Source organism: Sapajus apella, unplaced genomic scaffold (assembly GCF_009761245.1).
Source record: "Sapajus apella isolate SASKATOON/1434 unplaced genomic scaffold, GSC_monkey_1.0 scaffold146, whole genome shotgun sequence".
NCBI classification, from domain to species: Eukaryota; Metazoa; Chordata; class Mammalia; order Primates; family Cebidae; genus Sapajus; species Sapajus apella.
Genome location: NW_022437086.1, coordinates 2,268,728 through 2,293,819, shown reverse-complemented (window position 1 = coordinate 2,293,819; position 25,092 = coordinate 2,268,728). Strand labels below are relative to the sequence as shown.

Here is a 25,092-nt window from a genome sequence, read left to right as displayed (position 1 = left end):
TAGCTCCAGAGGTGACAGCCCGCACCTCTAGAGCCTGCCGTTTTCATTTTCTCACTTAAGCCAGGGACCTGGGGGGAGGCTCTAGGGAGGGAGAGTATTCAGAACACTCATCCTGAGCAGGACGGAGGAGACAGAACCAAAGGCATTCACTCATCCTAGAAGCCTGTGTGGGTCCTATTCACCTTTCTGAAGTCACATTCTGAGGCAGGGCCTCCACTCTTTGAAACATGCACATCAGTCTGTGTGCAAATAAATCCGCTGGCAGCCGAGAAGGGACTCAAAAGGGTCCCAAGGAAGTCAGGAATGGACCCGTCTCTTCTGATGGAGCACACATCCCGTACAAGGTCCTGTGGCCCGGACACAACCCTGGCAGGTGTCAGAGGCGCCACAGAAAGAATGGGGAATGGGGGCCCACGTGGGTTACAAGGGACTCACGCAATGTGCATGATCAAGGGAGGGAAGCCACCTTCAGGAGCCCTTGGCGGAGGGCACGGGAGGGAAGCTGATGAATCAGAAGCGGCAAGCAGGGAAGGGCAGGGAGAGGAAAAGCAGACACCAGCGCAAGGCCCCCTGCTGTACACTGTCGCCTCCTGTCCCACAGCCGGCCAAGAACAGCAGCACTGGACCACGTCCCACGCTCTGCTCTAAGCCAAAGAGGTCCAAAAGCCAACCTCATTGAGTCATCTTCTCTCCACTCTCCCGAAATGACCTTCATCCCCAGGTCCAGGGAGATTAGCTGACGTTGAATGTGAAACCACCTGTGCTTCCCATGTCGAGGCTATCCCGGGCCGGGGCAAGCCTGGACAAGCTCCTGTCTTCCCCAAGCACTGCACCTGTCACATGGGCCCGCTGGCATCCCTGAGGGATGCCCCCACACTGCCCTCCACGTCTTCATTCTCTGACTCCTCATGGCTACTAGCTGTTTCAATGTCCTGCTCAGGAAGGAGGCTTTTTGCAACCCTTGGGTCTCTAGATACACAAACAGAAGCAGCCTAGTAGACTGGCCTGGTTTTCAAGCCAAACAGCCCCCGACTCAGTCCTGGCTCTGAAAAACCCTAGACAGCACAACGCTTCTCGGTCTCAGTTCTGCCATGGGTCAAGGGGGCGTCGTAAGGTGTCTGCCTCACGGACCCACGGTGAGCGTCCGCCGAGATGACCCAGAAGACACTTACACAGAGGCTGGCACATGGTAAGAAGACAATGCATCCAGCTCTTGGCATTCAAGATACTACCTAATAACATGACTGCTTAGTAACAATGGCAATGGCCCAGATGCGGCCGTGCTAATGTGTGTGGACAAGGCACAGACGGCAGAAGAAAAGGAACGCTGGTTTCGGTGGTCACAACAGTGACATCGGCCTGGTGGCATTTACATAATAGCTTGAGCAGTGCCAGCCCCCGGCCAGGTGCTGGCGTGGCGTGGTGGTGGGCGTTTGATGCGTCTGGTGACATCTACATCAAAGTGCAATAGCAGGCCAGGCACGGCAGCTCATGCCTACGATCCCAGCACTTTGGGAGGCCGAGATGGGTGGATCACCTGAGGTCAGAAGTTCGAGACCAGCCTGGCCAACATGGTGAAACCTGTCTCTACTAAAAATACAAAATTAGCTGGGTGTGGTGGTGGGTGCCTGTAATCCCAGCTAGTCAGGAGGCTGGGGCAGGAGAATCACTTGAACCCAGGAGACGACGGCTGCAGTGAGCCGAGATCGTGCCATTGTACTCCAGCCTGGGCGACAACAGTGAAACTCCGTCTCAAAAAACAAAAAAAGAAAAAAAACTGAGACACAGTATCACTGTCACCCAATCTACAGTGGAGTGACACAATCTCAGCTCACCTATGCCTCCTGGGCCCAAGCGACTAAGTTCCCAACTCAGCCCCCAGAGTAGCTGGGACTACAGGTGCACGCCACCATGCCCAGCTCATTTTTATGTATTTTTTGTAGAGATTGGGTCTCACTGTGTTGCCCAGGCTGGTCTCAAACTCCTGGGCTCAAGCGATCCTCCCACCTTGGCCTCCTAAAGTGCTGGGATTACCTGCGTGAGGCACCATGCCCAGACTGGATTTAAAAATTTAATGATGAAACTATATATTAGACTTCTGGCTAATAATCAGCAGACTGGACTCATTCACTTTTCCCCTCTCTTCACCCAAATACTGCTGAAAGCAGAATAAGGCACGGAGAGGCAGGGGCGCTGTACCCTTGCAAACCACAAGGAAACAGAGGAAGGGAAGGGAGAGATTTCAGAGGAGCCGTGGCAGGCACAAAGACGACGGAACGGTAACCACAGGGAGTGACAAATTCTGTGCCTACTGTGGGTCTACACCAGGAATGAGCCAGACCACGGGCTTCAGACCCTGAGAGCCGCACGGAGGGACACTGGGAGTAGCTGACGGCACGGGGGGCCGGGGTCGGGGCAGACAGACAGAGCCTGGTCCCTCACCCACAGAGTCAGCACACTGTCCCACGCCTGTGTTCCCGAGAGCCTGGGGGCCAGCACTGACAGCAATGAGTAAGAAGACACACCGGGCCCAGCGCAGGGCTGGGGTGAGGTGTATACTGAGGGTAAGGGGCGGGAGCAAGCCAGAACCCAGGGGCCCACTGCCACCCTCCGCTGCCCTGATGGCAGAGTTCCAGCAGCCAAGCCTACCCCTGACGCCTGCTTTCCAGCACACCTTCCCCGGGCAGCAAGGGACTGCCTAAGAGACATTTAATACTATGCGACTTCTAAGCTATGTTGAGACGAAGTCTCGTTCTGTCACCCAGGCTGGAGTGCAGTGGTGAGATCTCAGCTCACTGCAACCTCTGCCTCCCAGGTTCAAGTGATTCTCCTGCCTCAGCCTCCCAAGTAGATGAAACTACAGGCACCCACCACACCTGGCTGATTTTTGTATTTTCAGTAGAGACAAGGTTTCACCATATTGGCCAGGCTCAAACTCCTGAACTCCAGTGATCCGCCCGCCCTGGCCTTTCAAAGTGCTGGGATTACAGGCGTAAGCCATGGCACTCAGCCATATTTTCTAATTTTTAAAAGAATGCAGAGGTATTTGTGTAATCTCAGGGATGGGGAGGAATTTTCTAAACATGACTCCAAAACTTAAATATTAAAAAGGAAATACTAAACATTTTGTTAAATGTTTGAAAAAAAAAAACCTCTAGGCTGGGCACAGTGGCTCACACCTACAGTCTCAGCACTTTGGGAGGCTGAGGCTAGAGGATCACTTGAGGCCAGGAGTTCAAGACCAGCCTGGGCAACACAGTGAGATCCATGTCTACAAATAATAATAATAATAATTATCTGGGCACGGTGGCACACATCTGTAGTCCCAGCTACTCGGCAGGCTGAGGCAGGAGGGTCACTTGAGGCCAGGAGTGTAGCACTGAGCTATGGTCACACCACTGCACTCCAGCCTACGTGACAGAGTGAGACCCTGTAACTAAAAAAACATTTTTTAAATAATAAACACGAAGCTAAAAGTAATATTAAAGAAATAAGAGGATAAACAGCAATCATAGAAAAACCTGCAGCATGTAATAAAGGCTGCTATTCTTTCCACTACAATTCTTAAGAAAACATTTTTTAAAAAACCTCAATCAATCAATAGACAAAAAACATCAATGTGCAATTCACAAAAAGAAAAATCAAACAGCCAATAAGTATATGAAAACAAAATGTATGTGCTCTCTTATAATCCCAGAAATCCAAGCTAAAACACCAACACAAAACCATTTTAGCTGTCAAATTTCAAAAAACAGAGGCCGAGGCGGGACGATCCCTTGAGCCCGGGAGTTTGCGACGAGCCTGGAAAACACAGAAAGATCCTGTCTCCACAAAAATAAAATATTAGCTGCCGTGGTGGTGGGTGCCTGTCGTCCCAGCTACTCAGGAGGCTGAGAAGCGAGGACAGCTTGAGCCCAGGCGTTCAGCCTGCAGGGCCATCACCACACCACTGCACTCCAGCCCGCGTGACACAGTGAGACCCTGTCTCTAAAAACAAAAACAAAAAAATTCAAGAAATGCCAATAGCACACGCTGGTGAGGATGCAGAGAAATGAGTCCTCTCTTCATTGCTGCTGGAAATGAAAATAGGAAAAAACTTGAAGAAAGGTCTCCAAATTGTGGACCTGATCATTCCTCGTCAAAGAATTCGTCCAGCCGGGCACAGTGGCTCACGTCTGTAATCCCAACACTTTGAGAGGCTGAGACGGGAGGATCACTTGAGGTCAGGAGTTCAAGACCAGCCTGGCCCACATGGTGAAACCCCGTCTCTACTAAAAAAGAAAACACAAAAACTAGCCAGGAGTGGTGGCGGGCACCTGCAATCCCAGCTTCTCGGGAGGCTGAGGCAGGAGAATCACTTGAACCCTGGAGTGGAGTCTGCATTGAGTTGAGACTGCACCACGGCACTCCAGCCTGGGCAACAGACTCTGCCTCAAAAAAAAGAAAGACTTTGTTCTCAGAAAAATACTTACATGTATTTTTATTTACATGTATTTTTATCTAAGTATTAAAAATACTTAGATGTGCAATATTTTTCAATAGTGAAATCGAAAATAACACGTGCCACACCCATTTCTGGACCATGATGAATTCATATGAAACGCTGAAGTGAGAGAATATGTAATCTTAGGTTGGTGCAAGAGTAATTACGATTTTTGCCATTGAAAGTAATGGCAAAAACCGCAGTTACTTTTGCACCAAGTTAATAACATAGAAACATTCACAGGATACTAAGTGAAAACACCAGTGCATACAGGAGTGGACCCTGCAACCCTCAGATAAGAGAGAGAAATACAGAGTGACGACACATAACATCCACACAGACTCTGGGGCAGTTTAGCCTGCAACCCTTATCAATCATTATCTCTGGGGTCAGTGGGATTACGAGTGAATTTAATTTTCTTCTATTTGCTTATTTTTAAAAGTTTAACCACAAATCCTTTATTTGTGTATTTAAAAGAATATTTTAGGCTGGCGCAGTGGCTCACGTCTGAAATCCCAGCATTTTGAGGCCGACATGGGAGGATGGGAGGATCGCTTGAGGCCAGGAGTTCAAGACCTGTACAGCATAGTGAGACACTGTTCCTACGAAATATTTAGAAATTAGCTGGTCATAGTGTCATGTGTGTGTCGTCCCAGCCATTCTGCAGGCGGAGGCAGGAGGATCACTTGAGTCCAGGGGTTCAAGGCTGCAGTGAGCTATGATGGCACCACTGCACTCCAGCCTGGGTGACAGGGCAAGACTCTGCCATTCAAAAGAAAAAGAACCAAAGGAAAGGAAAGGAAGAAGGAAAGAAGGGAGAGAAGGGGGGGAGAGAGAAAAAAAGAAAGAGAAAGAAGAGAGGAAGGAAGGAAGTGAAGGAAGGAAGGAGGGAGGGAGGGAGGGAGGGACAGAGAGACAGACAGAGAGAGAGAGAGAAAGAAACAGACAAACAAAGAGGAAAAAGGAGAAAATGTGTTTCCAAATGAGAAAGCAGAAACGAGATAGCAGCAGCCATCTCCTGGGAAATCCCTGCTGGGCTGGCGAGTCTTAGAAGCCGTCATCCCATGGGAAGACTGATTCTAAACATTACTACAACAAAGGCTGAGAGAAGCTAACACTGCGGTTCGGTACCACAACTGTTCCCACAACTCTGTTTGCTCTGCCTGGCCGGCCCCACCAGAGAACCGAGGACAGCCCGCACCCAGCAGGATGGGACGGCCAAGGTGAACTGGGACCACAAGGTGAACTGGGCAGCCGCCACTCAGAGCAGAACCCGTGTGGCACCCGGACAGACCTGGTTTAGGAAGTCCCCTCCCCAGACTCAGAAAGGAGTGCTCAGCTGAGAGGAAAGAAAGGGCTGAGGCGGGGACCCGACGAGAGCATTACTGCTAGGCTTTCCAGGAACAAGGACTCAACGCCTCCCTCCACAGACACCAGCAGTGACAGCAGCGCCAGAATTGGAGGCTCCGGCCCTGGTAAAGACAGGAAATCCAAAGAACTGCCTTGCAACAGGTGAGAAAGTCATGAATGCGTGCACTGGAAATACAGAAAAAAAGAAGGTCAAACCACCCCACCCTTTCAGAAAAAATATTTCACTCCATGCAATAGATTAAATTCTATTTCCCAGTGATTTGCTAACACTAAGGGACTGAGTGCTACTTCTGACTGAGCTTCTGTGACTCCTCACAGAGACCCTTTTTCTCTGGTGTCACCTTCCTCTGTCAATTACCTGATCTGGAAATTTCACTCAAGTTCATAAGGGGCGTTCCTATTTCAAAGGACCCTACGGTGAATTATTTGGCTTCAATGCAAACGATATTCAAGTCTTATGCAACTGTTCAGATATTTTTAAAGGGCCCCTTTAAGAAACACCTTGATTTTACTTTATTTTCTCTTCTGCTAATTCTCCGAAGAATTCAAGGGACTGAAAGAAGTCGCTCATTTAACACACTCCCATTCTTCTCCCACTACCAGACTCTCCAACAGTGCCTCAGCTACTGTCTCCCTCTGACACTGGAGCAAATAAATCACAGAGCAAAGGACAGGCCCGGATTCCTCGCAGGGGGAGCCCAACTTGCTAACAAATACAAGCTTATTCTTTCCACACCGGTGTCCAGGCGTTGTGATAACAGAGGGCCAGATGTACAGCAGCTGTCCACAGTCTGGTTAGTCCTCCAATTAAACTTCATTTTTCTTTAGAGAAGGTGTCTTGCCCTGTTACCCAGGCTGGAGTGCAGTGGTGTGATCAGAGCTCACTCAGCCTCAAATTCCTGGGTTCAAGCGATCCTCCTGCCTCAGTTTCCTGAGGAGTTGGAACTACAGGCATGCACCACCATGCTTAGCTGATTTCTTTTTTTCTCGCTATGTTGCCCAGACTGGTCTCAAACTCTTGGGCTCGAGCGATCCTCCCACCTCAGCCTCTGGAGTAGCTGAAACTTCAAGCATGTGTCAGAATGGCTATCAGTAAAATGTCAAAAATCAAACAAACAAACAGATGTTGGCAAGGATGTGGAGAAAAAGAATGTTTATACACTATTGGTGTGAATTTAAATTAGTACAACCTCTACAGAAAACAATATGGAAATTTCTCAAAGAACTGAAAATAGAACTATCATTTGATCTAGCAATCCCACTACTGGGAATCTACACAAAGGAAAAGAAATGATTTCATCAAAAAGAGATATGCACCCATATGTTTACGCACTATTCACAATAGCAAAGATAAAGAATCAACTTAAGTGTCCATCAGTGGAGGGCTGGATAAAGAAAATATGGTATAGAAATATATATACATACAATATTAGTTCGTTTTCCCACTGCAGATAAATACATACCCAAGACTGGACAATTTACAAAAGAAAGAGGTTCAATGGACTCACAGTTCCACACGGCTGGGAGGCCTCACAATCATGGCCGATGACAAGGAGGAGCAAGTCACATCTCATGCGGGTGGCAGCAGGCAGAAAGAGAGCTTGTGCAGGGAAATTCCCTCTTTTAAAACCAGGAGATCTTGTGAGACTTATTCAATATCACAAGCACAGCATGGGAAAGATTCAATTGCCCCATGATTCGATTACCTCCCACTGGGTCCCTGCCACAACATGTGGGAATTCAAGATGAGATTTGGGTGGGGACACAGCCAAACCATATCACATACACACATACATACAATGGAATACTACTTAGCCATGAAAAAGAATGCAGCAGCAAGATAAATGGAACAGGAGGTCACTATCTCAAGTGAAATAAGTCAGAATACTATTTGATTTCTAAGCTATGTGCAATACACTATGTTAACAAATATATATATTTTTTTAATTTTTAAAAGAACACAGAGGTAAGTCTGTGGTGAGGTTGGGGTGAGATGTCCACTGAAGGCAAGGAGAGGGGCCTTGGAAGCTAAATAATGTGTACATATGCACATAGAGTAAAAACACAGACACTGGAGACTCAGAAAGGCATGGGGGGATGAGAGATGAGAAATTACTTATTGGATACAACGTACACCATTTAAGAGTTGGTTACACTAACAGCCCAGACTTCACCACTAGGTACAGCCTGGCCAACACGGTGAAACCCCAACTTTACTAAAAATACAAAAAAATTAGCCAGGTGTAAGGCAGGAGAATCACTTGAACCCAGGAGGCGGAGGCTGCAGTGAGCTTAGATCGTGCCACTGCACTCCAGCCTGGGCAACAGATCAAGACAACACAGCGAGATTCCATCTCATAAAAAAATACGAAGAGCAGACTGTGTGCTCTAAAAGTCAGGCTGTACCATCAGGCAAGCAGGAAGAGGAAGGGCCAAGATCAGGCCAAGCTGCTGACCAGGGCAGTGGGCAAGGGCTAGGACCCCAGCCTACAACCTTGCAGAAGGGTAGAGCAATCCAGCACCATTCAGGCAAGGATAAATCCCAGGAAACCCAGTCTAATGAGTCGAGCCTGAAGTGCGGGAGGACTCGGGGAGCTCTGCCTGTTCCCCAGGTGCACAAGTTCCAGAAGTGGCTCTTATTGGGGAAGCAAGAATGAGGTAAGGAGTTTCGGGATGGAAGATGGAAGCAGAGAAGAGCCACGGTCCTGGGACCTACGGCAACATAAGCATAGAAGTTCTCTGCAGACACTTGTATGACAACTGGAGCAATCAGAATGACAGAGGCAGCCATAAGTGGTGGCTCACACCTGTCATCCCAGCACTTTGGGAGGCCGAGGTGGGTAGACCGATTGAGGTCAGGAGTTTGAGACCAGCCTGGCCAACATGAGGAAGCCCCATCTCTACTAAAAATACAAAACTTAGACAGACATGGTGGCGGGTTCCTGTAATCCCAGCACTTTGGGAGGGTGAAGTGGGCGGATCACTTGAGGTCAGGAGTTCAAGACCACCTTGGTCAACACGGTGAAACCCCGTCTCTACTAAAAATACAAAAATTAGCTGGACATGGTGGCAGGCTCCTGTAATCCCAGCTACGAGGGAGGCTGAGGCAGAAGAATTGCTTGAACCCAGGAGGGGGAGGTTGCAGTGAGATGAGATTACACCACTGAACTCTACCCTGGGTGACAGAGTGAAGCTCCATCTCTAAAAAAAAAAAAAAAAGAATTACCGAGGCAGCCTACCCTTGCAGGTTACGAGCATGGCTTTTACAGTCATGAGTCCAACTTCACTAGTCCTTAGCTGTGTGACTTTCAGCCAGATACTTAACCTTTCTGGAGTTAGGTGCCTTCATCTACAAAAATGTCGTTGAAAGGATTAAAGGAGTTAATCTATGGGAAGTACTTAGAAAGCAGCACTTATATAACCATTAGCTGTAATCACGGTGCCTCAATCTTTATGATCACTTTCAGGGGCCCCCAAGACTTCGCTTATTCTATTTAAACACTTGATCTTCTAGAACAAAATGCGCACACCCTGAAAAAGCACTGTCTGTCTGAGTCCTGGAGTTTCGTATTCAGTGTCTGCATCTCAAGGCAGCTCACAAAGCACGAAGAGCCGGGCAAGGAAACCGTCCCTGTTGACACTGGCACACTGAGACAGGGGACTTGGGTTGAGAAGCCAGGAGAAAAGGATCCAGTGAAATATAACTTATTAGTCACATGCGCTGAGCACATCACAGCTGGGTGATAAATGCCAAGAGCATCAATTATGAACTATTCTTACAACATGTTCACCAGGACACCAAGAAATCTATAGGTTGCAATGGTTCTCTTTTGGTTTCAACGACAGGAGACAGTATTTGGGGCGAAAATGGTAAATGTAATTATTCTGCATGAAGTAGGGCAGCCTCCATCAGCGTCCCACCTGGGAACAAGCTGCCGAACATCTGTCAAGGTGTCAACTCCAACTGCAGAAGCAAAGCACTTCATCAGGCTGCTGTACAGCTAACTAAGGTTGGTGAGTTGCCTGGAGGGAGGGGATGGAAAATCACAGGTGTAATTAACTGTGACATCGCTGGAGTCACAGGTGCCTTTAACGTGACTATGCCCTCAGTCTTTCTGGATAGCTCTGTCTCCTGTACCAAGAACAGCACAAAGCGTCATCTTTCCTGGCATCTTCCTGCCACGTGTGTCCTCCTGAGCAGCCCCATCTTAATGGTCTGTGACTCTGAACAGATCACCCTGGGTCCCAGCTTCCTCCACTACAAAACACTGTGGTTTAGACCAACAGTCCCCAACATTTTTGGCACCAAGCACCAGCTTCATGGAAGACCATTTTTCCATGGACTGGGGGCAGGAGGGGATGGTTTGGGGACGATTCAAGCACATTACATTTATTGGGCACTTTATTTCTATTATTATGACACTGTAATAGATAAGGAAATAATTCCACAACTCACCATCATGTAGAATCAGTAGGAGCCCTGAGCTTGTTTTCCTGCAACTAGACAGTCCCATCTGGGGGTGATGGGAGGCAGTGACAGATCATCAGGCATTGGATTCTCACAAAGAGCTGGCAACCTAGATCCCGCGCATGCGCAGTTCACAGTAGGGTTTGGGCCCCTATTGAGAATGTGATCAGCTGCCGCTGATCTGGCAGGAGGAGGAGCTCAGGTGGTAACACAGGCGATGGGGAGCAGCTGTGAATACAGACCACGCTTCGCTCCCTGGCCCTCCCTGTGCAGCCTGCTTCCTAACAGGGCACCGACCGGTCAGCACCCATCCATGGCCCAGGGGCTGGGGATCCCTTGTTTAGACTAGACAATTCCTCAGTTCCTTTCCATTTCTCCAAGCCTCCAGTTCTGACCTATAAATTCTGACCAGGAGTGAAATAAGCCAGGCACAGAAGGACAAACTTTGCACGTTCCCACCTATTTGTGGGGGCTCTTTTTCTCTCCTTTTTCATGATGGGATTTTTTTTTTTTCAAGACAGTCTCACTCTGTCGCCCAGGCTGGAGTGCAATGGGACAATCTCGGCTCACTGCAACCTCCGCCTCCCAGGTTCAAATGATTCTCCTGCCTCAGCCTCCCAAGTAGCTGAACTACAGATGCAAACCACCACACCTGGCTAACTTTTGCATTTTTTTTGGTAGAGAGGAGGCTTCACTGTGTTGGCCCGGCTGGTCTCGAACTCCCGACCTCAAGTGATCTGCCTGCCTCAGCCTCCCAAAGGGCTGTGCCCGTCTCAGTGATGTGATGTTTCTGTTGCCTACTCCCCTTTGAGAGTTCCAGGGAGTTCTGTGCTGGATTTTTGGAAGCTCAACAGAAGCATTTATCTCTTTGGGTGTTGAGAATTAGATAACTTCAGAGTTTATTTAAAGATTGCTGGGTGCAATGGCTCCTACCTGTAATCCCAGCACTCTGGGAAGCCAAGGCAGGAGGATTGCTTGAGCCCAGGAGTTAAAGACCAGCAATGGCAACATGGTGAAACCCCATCTCTACAAAAAATTTAAAAATTAGCTGGGCTAAGTGGCTAACTTTGGTCTCAGCTACTCAGGAAGCTGAGGTGGGAAGATCATTTAGGCCCAAGAAGTCGAGGCTGCAATGAGCTATAATTGTGACTCTGCACTCCAGTCTGCGTGATAGAAACCCTGTCTCTAAATAAATAAATAAAAATAATGCCTTCCAAGTGCAGTGGCTCACACCTGAAATCCCAGCACTTTGGGAGGCCCAGGTGGGCGGATCACCTGAAGTCAGGAGTTCAAGATCAGTCTGGCCAACATGGTGAAACCCTGTCTCTACTAAAAAAAATTAGCCAGGCATGGTGGCAGTCGCCTGTAATCCAAGCTACTCGGGAGACTGAGGCAGGAGAATCACTTGAACCTGGGAGGTAAGGCTGCAGTGAACTGAGATTGCACCGTTGCACTCCAGCCTGGGCAACAACAGCAAAACTCTGTCTCAAAAATAAATAAATAAAATAAAAAATAATGCAGGGACCGAGTCAAAAGCCAACAAGCAGTACAGGATCACCAGAGCTCAGAAGCAGGGTAACAGCCATGCAACTCACTTCCGGTTTGGGTCTCGGCAGGAAAAGAAAACCACCTACGTATTTCAGCCGAGGGCAGAAGACTGATTGGTGACCTGCTACCACCAAGTGACTCACGGAGAAAACGGACTGATGGCAACCCACAAAACAGGCGGGAAAATGCAATAACCTTGCAGAGACCTCTCTGCCACTTGACATCTGGGCGTTTTACCCAAACAAAATGTGACTTAACTGTTTTTTGGTGGGTTTTGTTTATTTTTTGGAGACAGGGTCTTGTTCTGCCACCCAGGCTGGAATGCAGTGGTGCAATCTTAGCTCCCTGCAGCCTCCACCACGGCAACCTCTGCCTCCCAGTTCAAGCGATTCTCCTGCCTCGGCCTCCTGAGTATCTGGGATTACAGGCGCCCACCACCACCCCTGGTTAGATTTTGTATTTTTTAGTGGGGACAGGGTTTCGCCATGCTGGCCAGGCTGGTCTCAAACTCCTGGCCTCCCCAAGAGCTGGGATGACAGACATGGATGACACTGTGCCCGGCCTTGATTTAACTACTGAAAGTGGTTTCACAAACTCGGATCCTGATCTTCTTTACACAAAGTTTGCTTGTCCTGGACAGGCACTCCAGCTAGCGGCTCACATACCTCTGGGTTTCCAAGGGCTAAGCTGTGACCCTGCGCTGCTTACCAAATCTTGCCACCCCCCTGTTTCTCCATCTGCAGAATGGGAGAAATAAAGCAGATGACACGAACAAAGTGCTAAGCTAGTTTGCCGCTACGATGTGTCACTTCCTGCTGAGATGGAGTATGTTTACGTGTACGCATACAAAATGAATCATCACCCACAGATCACATTAAAAAAACAAGCAACTGGTTTTCCGAACCAGCGGCAGGAATGCCGGGGGCTGAGACGCCACATAAGTGTTCAGTACAGATGTTTGAGGTTTTCTTACCAGGCTATAAAAATGTTTACACAGTAATTAGGCCTGTTATCAGTACGCAAAACAGATTACACTTTACAGAATGAATGAACAGCTCAAAAACCCTCCTGGTTTTCATGAGGTTTGGAGCATTTCCCTAATTCTTGGGTTTATGAAAATAAATTCGGTTTCCAATAACACGGGGCCACGGCTGTGTGTAGGGGAACGGGCTCTGGGGTGTGACATGAACTCTGTTTGGCAGCAGACATGTCACTCAATCTCTCTGACTGAGTCTCCCATCTGTAAAATGAACTAACCAGTTCCTCCTCTCCTTTACATTCCATGGTTCTACTACTTTGCAGTCAATGTCTTCTAAACACATACTCATTCTTCTCTTCAGCACAAAAGGATATGTTGAATCAATGATTTTTTTAAGGTAGTAATTCTGCTGAATCACATAATGAGAGTCCAACCCAACATTAATCAGTCATATTGAGACAATCAGTGGCAGTTAATTCCTGACACTTAAACCCCCAAGCCCAGTCTGTAGGATGAGGCCACATGGTCGACTTGGGCTTCCTGTGGATGTCCAGCTCTTCAGAACACATCAGCGGTTCTGAGTCACACTTTACTGATGCCGGGCGTGGTGACTCACACCTGTAATCCCAGCGCTTTCGGAGGTCAAGGTAGGAGAGAATCATTTGAGGTCAGGAGTTCAAGACCAGCCTGGCCAGTGTGGTGAAACCCCGTCTCTACTAAAAATACAAAAAATTAGCCAGGCATGGTGGCACACACCTGTAATCTCAGCTACTTGGGAGGCTGAGGCAGGAGAATCACTTGAACCTGGGAGGCGGAGGTTGAGGTAAGCCAAGACCGTGCCACTGCATTCCAGCCTAGGTGACAGAGCAAGACTCCGTCACAAAAATAAATAAGTAAATAAATAAACACGTCAGTGAATGTTTTTCTTTTCCTGTTTCCAAAGAATAATATTCAGTTACAACAAATATGACACCAAAATCATTAGCCAAGCTGTCTAATCTGTACTTCTAAGTTTTCCTGTTGCCTAGCTTTTGTTCCTAAAAAAGTACAAGTGATTTGTAATCATGATACAAACTTTTGCGATCCAATACCAAAGCAATAATGTTTAAATGTTCAGAAATGAGCTTTTAATGAATAATTTCTCTACTCTTCATAAGTATAAATTATGCTTCAGTAACACTCTGAATACTAAAAAGGCAAGGTTCAGTTTTTCTTAGTTAAGTTATATGTTCAAATTTCCTAATAGTTTGTTTCAAAGGGAGAGAAAAAGTCTTCTTGGTTTCAACCTCTACAAGGAATTTGGAGAGTAATTTAGAAGCATGGTATTCTTACAGCAATATCCCAAATTCAACAAAATTTAGATGTATGTATTTGAAATCCATGGATTAAAAAAAAAATCTAACAATATATGTACTTGAAACGTTAATCGTATTGAGAATGAGAGTGAAGTAAGGTACCTTCCATTTTCAATGTAACATTTCCGTATAGCTTTTAATTTTTTAAAAAAGAATGTTTACTTTCATCACTAAAAAATGTCTTAAGCATAAAACGGAGCCACTCATTGGGCACTTGGTCAAAATAAGTGATATGGTTTGGCTGTGTCCCCACCCAAATCTCACCTTGAATTACAGTAATTCCCAAGTGTCAAGGGCGGGGCCAGGTGGAGATAACTGAATCATGGAGCGGCTTCCCCCATACTGCTCTCATGGTAGTGAATAAGTCTCATGAGATCACACGGTTATGGCAGTTCCCTGCACAAGCTCTCTTGCCTGCTGCCATGGAAGACATCCCTTGCTCTTCCTTCAACTTCCACCATGATTGTGAGGCCTCCCCAGCCATGTGATACTGTGAGTCCACTAAACCTGTTTCCTCTATAAATTCCCCAGTCTCAGGCATGTCTTTATTAGCAGCGTGAGAACAGACTAACACAGTGAGCACCCTCTTCTGTCCCAGCCAGGACCGTGGGTTTTTTAGATTAAAATTTCCAAAATAAGATGGCAGGAAGAAAGTGTTTAATAGATATAGTCTGATGGCAGGAAGAAAGTGTTTAATAGATATAGTCTCCGACACTCTATTCAAGGCATTGGTGATCATCGGTGTCTACATTTTATTTATTTATTTTTTTTTTTTTTTTTTTTTTTTTTTTTTTTGAGACACAGTCTTGCTCTGTCACCCAGGCTGGAGTGCAGTGTCACATTCTTGGTTCACTGAAACCCACGTCTCCCGGATTCAAGTGGTTCTCCTGTCTCAGCCACCCAAGGAGCCGGGATTACAGGCGCCCACCACCACCACTGGCTAATTTTTTGTATTTTTAGTAGAGACGGGCTTTCACCATGTTGGCCAGGCTGGTCTTGATCTCCTGACCTCGTGATCCACCCATCTCAGCCTCCCAAAGTGCTGGGGTTAAACTCGAGCCACAGTGCCTGGCCCGGTGTCTACATTTTAAAACAAATCTTTTCCTGACGATGAAAGAAATGTGTGCTCATTTGCAAAACCATAAACTCACTCGTCATGCCCACACCTTTGGACAAGCACTGCTAACATTTTTGGTCCATTTATTCCCATTGTTCTTCTGTACCGCATTTTTAAACAAAACTGCAGTCATATTATGATTGCAGTTTTGTTTATATCCTCAATTAATCACCAAATTAAGGCCACGAAAGCATTTTCTCTCCATCTGCTACTCTTAAACACTACATTTTATTTCACACTCTGATGGATACTCACTTTTTTGTACCGAGGTAGTGCTGGTGGAATGGACAGCTGGATATAGGATGATCTCTGGGAAATACAGACTAACAAAGTGACATCACTCACCCGTTCAAAACCCTTCAGCCGCTGCTACTGAACTCGGTATCAAACCCAAACTCCACGGCGTGGCCCATACGAGCTAGCCGCCACCTCCAAGCTCCTCTCCTGCCACACTAGCTTCCTTCCTTCTCCTCCAATGAGCCCAGCTCCTTCCCGCTTGGAAGCTTTTGCACTGGCTTTCCCCACGCCCTGGAAGTCCTTCTGCAGTTATTTCCCCCATTATCCCTTCATGTCATTCTGGTGTCAGCCTAATTACAGCTCATCAGTGAGACCTTTCTTGGTTGGGCACGGTGGCTCATGCCTATAATCCCAGCAGTTCGGGAGGCCAAGGCAGGTGGATCACTTGAGGTCAGGAGTTCGAGACCAGCCTGGTCAACATGCGGAAGTCCTGTCTCTATTAAAAATACAAAAATGAGGCCAGGTTGGGTGGTCCACGCCTGTAATCCTAGCACTTCAGGAGGCCAAGGTGGGGGGATCACCTGAGGTCAAGAGTTCAAGACCAGCCTAGTCAACATGATGAAACCCCATCTCTACTAAAAATACAAAAATCAGCTGGGTGTGGTGGCAGGCGCCTGTAATCCCTGCTACTCGGGAGGTTAAGGCAGGAGAATTGCTTGAACCTGGGAGGTAGAGCTTGTAGTGAGCCAAGATCATGCCACTGCACTCCAGCCTGGATGACAAACCAAGGCCCCGTCTCAAAAAAAAAGAAAAAAAAAAAAGAAAAATTAGCTGGGCATGGTTGTGCATGCCTGTAATCCCAGCTCCCAGGAGGCTGAGGCAGGAGAATCACTTGAACCCAGGAGGCAGAGGTTGCAGTGAGTCAAGATCGCACCACTGTACTCCAGCCTGGCAGCCTGGGCAACAGAGCAAGACTGTCTCAAAAATAAAACAAAACAAAAAAAAACAATGAAACCTTTCTTGCCATCCAATCTGACGTAGCCACTGCATCTGTCTCAATTATATCCTCCAACTTTATTTTTATATTTTTTATTGTGTCTTACACCACTAGACAATAAGAGTACCATCTCTGCCTGACTAACTCATCATTTTCCCAGCACCTGAACCAAACATGCTCAGTACATACTGCTTGGATGAATGAAAGCATCTTCAAAGAATCCAGATTTGTGGTGCATGAGATAAAGTAACCTGCTTAAATAGGTCTTATTCACAGCAGCACAGTCCCTTAATGAGACTTTTTAAAATAGATTGTCACCCTCTCCGATAGCCTGGTCATGGAGAGCTGCCCACGGCACTGCCGGTGGGAAAGCAAACCAGTTACTTGGTCTTGTTCAGACTTCAATTTTGCTTCTCCACCCTGTTACCTAAACCAGAAACCCACTCCCACACCAATTAATAAGTCCTGTCAATTCTGTCTTCTATGGAAGACAAGCCCAACATTGCTGTCACTGTCTTTTAGCAGAATCATTCCAGTATCCCTTCAGAAAACAATCTCTCCTGATCCCAGTGACTTTTCAGAAAACTGCCCCTAGATATAAGGACCCAAAACTATGCCACAGTCGGACATGGCCTCTGAGCACCCTGAATGCAGCAGAATAATACAATAATAATGATGGAGGGCAGGTGAGCCCCACAACTGGGGCTTAACCTGGGAGGGTTCTTGGCTTTGCCCAGGAAAGAATTCAAGGGCCAGCCAGGTGTGTGAGACAGCAACTTTGTTTTTTAATAGTCACAGAATATCTATTTACTTACTTACTAATTCACTGTATTGTTTCTTCCAACTTTTAAGTTCAGGGGTACATGTGCACGATGTGCAGGTCTGTTTTGCTACCGAGGTAAATGTGTACCATGGTGGTTTTCTGCACGGATCATCCCATCACCCAGGTATTAAGCCCAGCATCCACTGGCTATTCTTCCTGATGCTCTCCCTCCTAACAACCTCCACCACCCAACAGGCCCTGGTGTCTGAGTGTGTGTGTATCCACGTGTCCCTATGTTCTCATCACTTAGCTCCCACTTATAAGTGAGAACATGCAGTATTTGGTTTTCAGTTCCTCTGTTTGCTAAGGATGATGGCCTCCAGCTCCATCCATGTCCCTGCAAACGACATGATTACATTCCTTTTTACGGCTGCATAGTATTCCATGGTGTACATGTACCACATTTTCTTTATCCAGTCTATCATTGATGGGCATTTAGGATGACTCCATGTCTATGCTACTGTGAATGGTAGACAGCAACTGTCATTGAAGCAGCAGCATACAGCAGCAGAGACGCTCCTTCTGGTGGAGCAGGGCTACTCCCTAGGCAGTGTGTCCAGGGTGGCAGCCCAGCAGCTGTGCTGTAGGCATATTTATACCCACTTTTAGTTGCATGCAAATTAAGGACAGTTTATGCAGAAATTTATAGAAATAGGATAGTAACTTCCAGGTGGTTGGGTCATTGCCTTGGAAAGGGGCCATAACTTCCAGTTGTTGCCATGGCAATGGTAAACTGACATGGTGCACGGTGGGTGTGTCTTATGGAAAGCTGCTTCGGCCCCAGCCCTGTTTTAGCTGGTCCTCAATTTGGTCCAGTGCCTGAGCCCCACCTCCAGTGTGGAGTCCCACCTCCTACCTCAATAATAATAGAAAAGGTTGGATGTCATTTACTCCCATAGCATCCCCTGTGAGGGACCATAAGTCAATTCCTGCCACTGAAATCCCCTGGACTGCCTAATTCCTGTCTGTTCCCTGCCTGGTTCTTCAGGGATGCTCTTAATTCTGTGAGTTTCCATCAATATTTCTAATGCAATCTTTGTCGACATTGTTACCAGACTTAAGCTTCTGTTGCTTGCAACCCAAGGATCCTAACTGACAATTCTCCTGTTGGTCAAATTCATCCCGTCTTCTCCATCCTCCCCCCCGTGGCCTCATCGGCCTGGCCTGGCCTGGCCTTCAGAGCCAGCTTCCTCCCTGGTATCCACGTTTCCAGTCTTCCCAGTGCCAAATCCACTCACCACAAAGTCTCAAGCCAAATCAGACCATGCCACCCTAACGGAGAAATGCTGAGCCCCTGGTCCTGACCAAAGGCCCCCATTTGTCTTTCTGGTCTCTTCTTTTGTACTTCCCTGTATCAACTTTTAAGCACCAAGAACTCCAAATTAGCAGCTGCTTCCTCATATTCTCCATGTGTTTAGTTTAAGCCTTTCCCACCCTTTCCTCTGCACCGGCATAGCCATTAAAAGCTAACTACGTCCTAATCATTCTTTAAACTCAGCTCAGACATCACCTCCACCCTTGCCTAGCTACCATCCATCTCTGCTCACATATGTGCAGCCCGAACACGTGGTCTGCCCTCCCCACTAATCTGTGAATTTTTTGATGACAGGCACTGTGTCATCTTCATCTCTCCATCCGTACTACATAGCAGGCACTGAATTAATGTTAGTTGAACGTTAAATGATTAAAAACATAATTCACATTGAAAAACCACAGGTTGGATGCGACAGTGGCATTTCCCTTTTCCTCCTTTTGAACCACATTTGGAATTACCCTCAAACCGAGGGTTCTGAGGAATCTGCCAACGCTCTGCTAATCCTGAAGGATGGTTTCATGGCTTAAGAGTCAGAACTCACACTGTTTTCACAAGCATCAGAGGCTGTTGCTGGTCGCGCTGCTTAACAGTTCTCAATCATGGAAGGACATTTCAGACACTCTGACTACACCAATGGAAGCCCCAAGTGAGGGGCTAAGGTGCCATCCATCCTACATCAACATGGGTACAGAAAGGGGATATGCAAAAAAGAAAAAAGAAAAAAAAAAGCTTATCATCAAACTTCAAACCAGTCTGGGCTCAAGGCGGCACAGGCACACTTGAGAAGAGAACGCTTTGGTGTAGGATTCTCCTTCCTCCGCAGACCAACCGCACAAGACACAGCTCCTCTTGTGCCTCCGTTTCCCTACCAGGAGTGAGGAAGGAGATGCTGACCTAGATTCACTCAACGAACACGGACGGGGCACCCACTCTTGTGCCTGACTCTGAGCAAGTCACTGCAGGTCAAAAGTTCCCAAACGCTCTTCCTGTCACAAGGAAGCGGTGTGGAAAGTGTGCGGCGCGAAGGACGGAAACGCAGCCCGTCAGCACCCAGTCGTAACCCTGCTTCTGTGCTGCAGGTGACACAGCCCCAGGAAAAGTTATTTCACCTCCCTTAGCATCCATTTCCAAACAGGAAAAATGAGGAATACCCATTTTTATACTCATGACATGAGCTCACAGGTGTGAAAGGCTCTGGGACACGAGTGGGACCTCAGAACTCTGAATTAAGGGGCCCTCAAAGGCTTTAAACGTCCAAAGTTCCATCACTCAGAATTTTTCTCGTGATGAGAACTAGTGCCCCCTTCTGACACCCGGCGGGCACTGCATGGTTGTCAGTACAAGAATGTGGTCAAAGACACCGGGGCACACGCCCCAACAAGAGGAGGGGCCAGCCACAGATCCCCTCCCCTGCTGGTGACCCTCCCGAGGCCACTGGCTATGAAAAAGGCATTTCTAAAAGGGACCCCAGCCCTGCCCAATATTTAAGGAGGAATCAGAAGCCACCCACTGGGGAGATAAATGTAAAACTCAACAAAAGAACAGCTGTCATCCACCCCCGGCCCCGTCCCACCCCCTCCCCTTACAGAGGAAAGGGCGTCCTGTGTACCCGTCAAGTCTTGCCCGTCCGTTTCTCAGCAGAACCAGCTGAATTAAATTATTTCCTTTCTAAAAAGCCCTTATCCTGCACCCTAGCTGAAGGCCTGGTTACTGGCAATAGTTGCTTTCAGAGTTCAGGGAAAGGTGACATCTTGGTGAACAATTCTAAGAGGATTTAGCTCTCTGCCAAAAACATATCGTGAGGATTGGATTTCCAAAGAGCTTTGTTTTCATTACTCCACTTAGATACACCCAGTAACCAACTTCACTGTCGTAGAACAGCTTCTCAGTAAACAGCTCCACGCAGCTCCTGCCATGAACACCCACACGTCTGCAGTGAACTCAAACAGAGCCCTCCACGGGGCTTCCACCAGGGCAGGCCGCTGGGGAAACACGGCTCAGGGCATGCTTGGGGCTTTGGCCGGGGACCCCACCGATTGCCTGAGGAACCAGCAAAGTTATGCAGTTCCTGGAGCCCAGGAATGAATCCTAAACTGGGCGTGGTGACAGAACTGCAAGGCTGAGAGGTCTGAGAGGACACCTGGGCATCAGTACACACAGGTGGCAGATAAAAATCGAGCCTCCACATTCTTCTTCTAACACCTCCTCCCACCCCACAAAAATGAAATAAAACCACCAACAAGCCAGGGAGGAGAGCTGGAATCGGGCGCCTATGAAAACACGTCCTGTTCTAGCCTCAAGACAATTTCACACCAAATGGCTTTAAATTCCTTTCCAAAAGCTCTGATGCCTGAATTGAAAAATAATTTCCCTTTTTGAGCAAAAGTCAGCAGTTAAAGAAGCAGAACCTGAAAATCCTAGGAGCTCTTGAGTTCTCACATGTGCACAAATGTTGCGTTTGTCTGCACACCAGCAGCGCAGAAATTTACCCATTCTTTCTGAGAAGGTCATCTCAACTCTGTCGCAGAGGTTACTGTGGGGCACTCTAGAATGTAGTTATTATCAACACTAAACAGACTTCCCAGCCACATGCAGCCGGCGCTAAGCTGCTATTCCCTGAGCCCAAGAAAGTCTTTTTTTTTTTTTTTTTTTTCCCCAGAAAGCCGGCTCAGGGCCTGGGGACGGCTGGCGCCCCAGTCTTGGCACCCAGGGAACTGCAGGCACCGCTTCACCCGGGAGCTAAGGGCTTCGACCCAAATGGAAGAAAGGCGCCTTCCTCACACAAGCCTCGTCCAAGAAAAAAGAGCAGTGGGAAGCCGCGGTGGGGTGGCGGCCCGGGCGCACGTGGCCCGAGGCTACGACGAAGCCGATGCCCTCGGCGCCCCCGGCCCGTCGGAACGCTGCGTCCCCCGTTCGCCCTCGCCCTGAAGCCGGCCCAGAACTACCTGCTGCTGCCTGGGCGCCCTCGGACCAAGTCTCGGGAAGTTCACTCCGCGTTGAGCTAGTCCGGGGAGACTGGGCACCCGAGTAAACCCAGACTGCCCGCGGAAGACGCAGGCCACCCCTGCCCAGGCGCCAGACTCGTCCGGCTGCTGGGGGCTCGGGGACTGGGTCCCAGCCGGACTGCAGAGGCCTCTCCGGTTACCCCTTGCACCCCGGCGCCCCCGGACCCGGGCGGGTGGCAGCCAGGAGCGTGCGCCCAGGAAGGCGAGCAGTCGGCGCCTGGGCTAGAGAGGGAGTGAACCCTGCCTCCCGCCTCCCCCGATCGCCATGACTCCCTCCGGCTTCCCGAGGAGACCTGGCTGCCGCCGGGCGCTCCCACCTGGGCTGCGGTGCGGCTCCGGGTCCCCTTTCCTCCCTCCCCACCGCCCGGGCGCGCGCAGCCTGGTGGCCACCGGCGCCTGGGGGCAGAGGAACGGCTGGCAACCTCCGGCGCGCACGGTGCCGGGACACCCGAGTGAGCCGCGGCCCTTCCCCACCCCACACCCCCAGGCCGGCGGCCAGGAGGCAGCTCCACCGAGGGCAGGGGGTCCGGGCCGCCGCAGCCGCCGGGAGGGAACGGTGTCGGAGCCAACAGGTCCGGGAGGCGCCGTCCGCGGATCGCCCGCCCACTCCGAGCACGGGGGCCCGCGACAGCCCGGGGGTTTGGGCGCCCGGGAGAGGGGCGAGGACCCCGGGAAGAGGGAGGAGAGGTCGCGCGCGGGGCGGGGAGCGGGCGGCCGCACTCACCTCACGCTGCGCCGGGGCCCCGCAGCCCGGCAGCCGACGCGCCTCCGCACCGCGCGGGGGGCTTCCTCCGAGGCCGGCAGGGAGGGGGCGGTGCGGAATGGAGGCGCCGCGCCGGCAGCGCTCAGCGTCTCGCTCACACCCCCCGCCGGCAGCCGCGTCCTCGCGCCGGCATCTTCGCTGCCACCGCCGGCTCCCTCGGCGCCCCCGGGCCGCTCCCCACGCGCGCGCCGGGACCGGCACTAGCCCCTCGCCGACTCGGAGCGCGGTCTGGGCGCGAGCCTCCCTGTCTGTGTCCTCCGCTCCCGCCTGGGGACGCGTGCCCTGCACCCCGCACCCCGCCCCGCGCGCTCCTCTACCCCTCCCGCTGCCGCCGGCCGCGCGGGCTCAGCCCATGTGCGCGGCTGCCGCGCTGCGCCCCGGAGCGCAGTGGCCAAGGCCCTGCCGGAGTTGCGCGCCCCAGAAACTCCATGCAGCTCCGGCCTCCTCCCGGCTCCTCCTCCCTGGCGGCTACGTCCCCCTCCGCCCGCGCCCGCGCTCGCGCTCCGGAACCGGGTTCTAGGCTCGCCTCGGCAGCCTGCGCCCCGGCTCCTCCGAGGGTCGAGGAGCCCCCACCCCCACCCCCACCCTCCGCCTCTCCAATGGCTCCCTCGGTTTCCAGGCAGCGCAACCTGAGGAACGCCTCGGCGCGCGCGCACTCACACTCGCGCGCACACACACACGCACACACTCGCGCGCACATGCACGGCACACACAGGCAGCCCGCGGGGGGCGGGCGGGCGCTGGGCAGACGGCGCTCCTTCCTTCCCTTCCCGAAGGCGCTGCCCACGTTAACTCCGCAAACTGCTGCTCGTCGGCACAAGGCAGCTCGCCCCGCGCCAGTCGCCTTCGCTACTTTATCCCGGTGCCCACGTCCCAGGGCCACGGTCACACCTGAGACCAGGGGAAGGCAGGGCGCCAGGGCGGAGGGGCCGATGGCCCGAACTGCGGGGGTGGGGGGTGCCGCGTGACCGCCCCGGCAACGTCCAGGGAGGCACCAATGCCGCGGGGCATCGCCCACCCACCACGGATCCCCCCTCCAGGGCCTCAGAACACGTGGCGGGGCCCCCACTTCTCCCAAGGTCACAGGATGGATCTGATGGGAGGGAGAGGGCGCTTGGGCACAGGTGTGAGCTACAGATTCGCAGACCGTCCGCAACCTGCCCATGAGCCGACCTCTGCTGGGTCTCCGCCCAGGCAGCCCCCTCTCTCCCGGCCCCGGGTCTCAAGGGCAATGCATTTGCTCGGAGTCAGCAGTCGCCTTTCCCAGTCCCCACCTGTCTGCCTCCCAGGGGCTGACGGAGTACACAGCGCAACCAAGGTTTGTCTTGGCAAGAGAAAGAATCAAAGCAGCAAGGTGGGTCTCAGACTGTCCCGTAGGCAGATTAGACGCTTGCCAGTCCCTTTCTGCTGCCCCCAAGGCTGTGCCAATAAAGAAGGAACAACAAACCTGGCTGAAGCAGGCTAGTCTTTCCTCACAGCACCCTCCTTTCCCGGGTCCCCAGTTTCTTGTACCCTCTTGGAGGCAGAAAGACTGCTCACCAGCTCAGATGCCTCTGATTCCAGAACCAGAGAAAAGATACATGTGAAAATGCTCACACCAATCAGGAACAAAAGCAGCCAATGCTGCTGTAAGCGGCTCCTCCAAACAGCTCAGCAATCACCTCTCCACTGTCTGGTTCAACTGCCAGGAAAGTTTGGGCATGATTTTTCTGCCAGCCAGCAGCACAATCAGGGTCGTGTGTGTGTGTGTGTGTGTGTGCGCGCGTGTGTGTGTACCTTCTGGCCTGTCACCTGGGCGTGGCTTCACAGTCCCTGAAGCACTCGTGGGTGACACGCCTTTGGCATGTACCATTTGCTAACCTGTATTATTACTATCTTGTGTGGACCCTACATCTCTAGTAATCTTTTTTAATTTTTTTATTTGTTATTCTCGTAGGTACATGGTAGGCATACATGCTTGTGCGGTACACGAGAAGTTTTGATACAGGCATGCAACGTGAAATAGGTGCATCATGGAGAACAGGGTATTCATCCCCTCAAGCATTTATCCTTTGAGTTACAAACAATCCAATTACACTCTTTAGGTTATTGTAAAATACATGAGTTATTATTGACTATAGTCACCCTGTTGTGCTACCAAATAGATCTTATTCATTCTGACTTTTCACCGATTAACCATCCCTACCTACCCATCCCCCTCACCGCCCACCCAACGCCCCTCACCCTTTCCCGCCATAGGCTCTCTATGTCCATGAGTTCAATTGTTTGATTTTTTTTTTTTTTGAGACAGTCTCACTCTATTGCCCCAGCTGCAGTGCATTGGCGCAATCTCAGCTCCCTGCAATCTCCATTCCCCAGGTTCAAGTGATTCTCCTGCCTCAGCCTCTTGAGTAGCTAGGATTACAGGCACGCACCAGCACGCCAGGCTAATTCTTTGCATTTTTAGTAGAGACGGGGTTTCACCTTGTTAGCCAGGCTGGTCTCGAACTCCTGACCTCAAGATCCATCCACCTCAACCTCCCAAAGTGCTGGGATTACAAAATTGTTTTGATTTTTAGACCCCATAAATAAGTGAAAACATGTGATATTTGTCCTTCTGTGCCTGCCTTATTTTACATAACGTAACAATCT

The 25,092-nt window shown here is 50.0% G+C and overlaps 1 protein-coding gene and 1 long non-coding RNA gene across 6 annotated transcripts in view; both read right to left on the bottom strand.

Moving 5' to 3' along the window:
* CALN1 (calneuron 1) overlaps positions 1-25,092 on the bottom strand; it is a 612,621-nt gene that overhangs the window by 501,755 nt on the left and 85,774 nt on the right. The window contains exon 1 of one of the 5 annotated variants that reach the window (XM_032264682.1): positions 23,909-24,151. The exons of 3 other annotated variants lie outside the window; for them this stretch is intronic. The gene's annotated coding sequence lies outside the window, so the exon portion shown is untranslated. Of the gene's footprint in view, positions 1-22,422; positions 22,717-23,908; positions 24,152-25,092 lie in introns of those variants that run through there. One more of the 5 variants, XM_032264681.1, reaches the window with a different exon arrangement.
* Positions 16,618-21,962, bottom strand: LOC116540889. The gene is made up of 3 exons (XR_004264625.1): positions 21,426-21,962; positions 17,555-17,557; positions 16,618-16,630 (listed from the first exon to the last, which is right to left on the bottom strand). It is a non-coding gene; the product is annotated as an uncharacterized LOC116540889 (long non-coding RNA).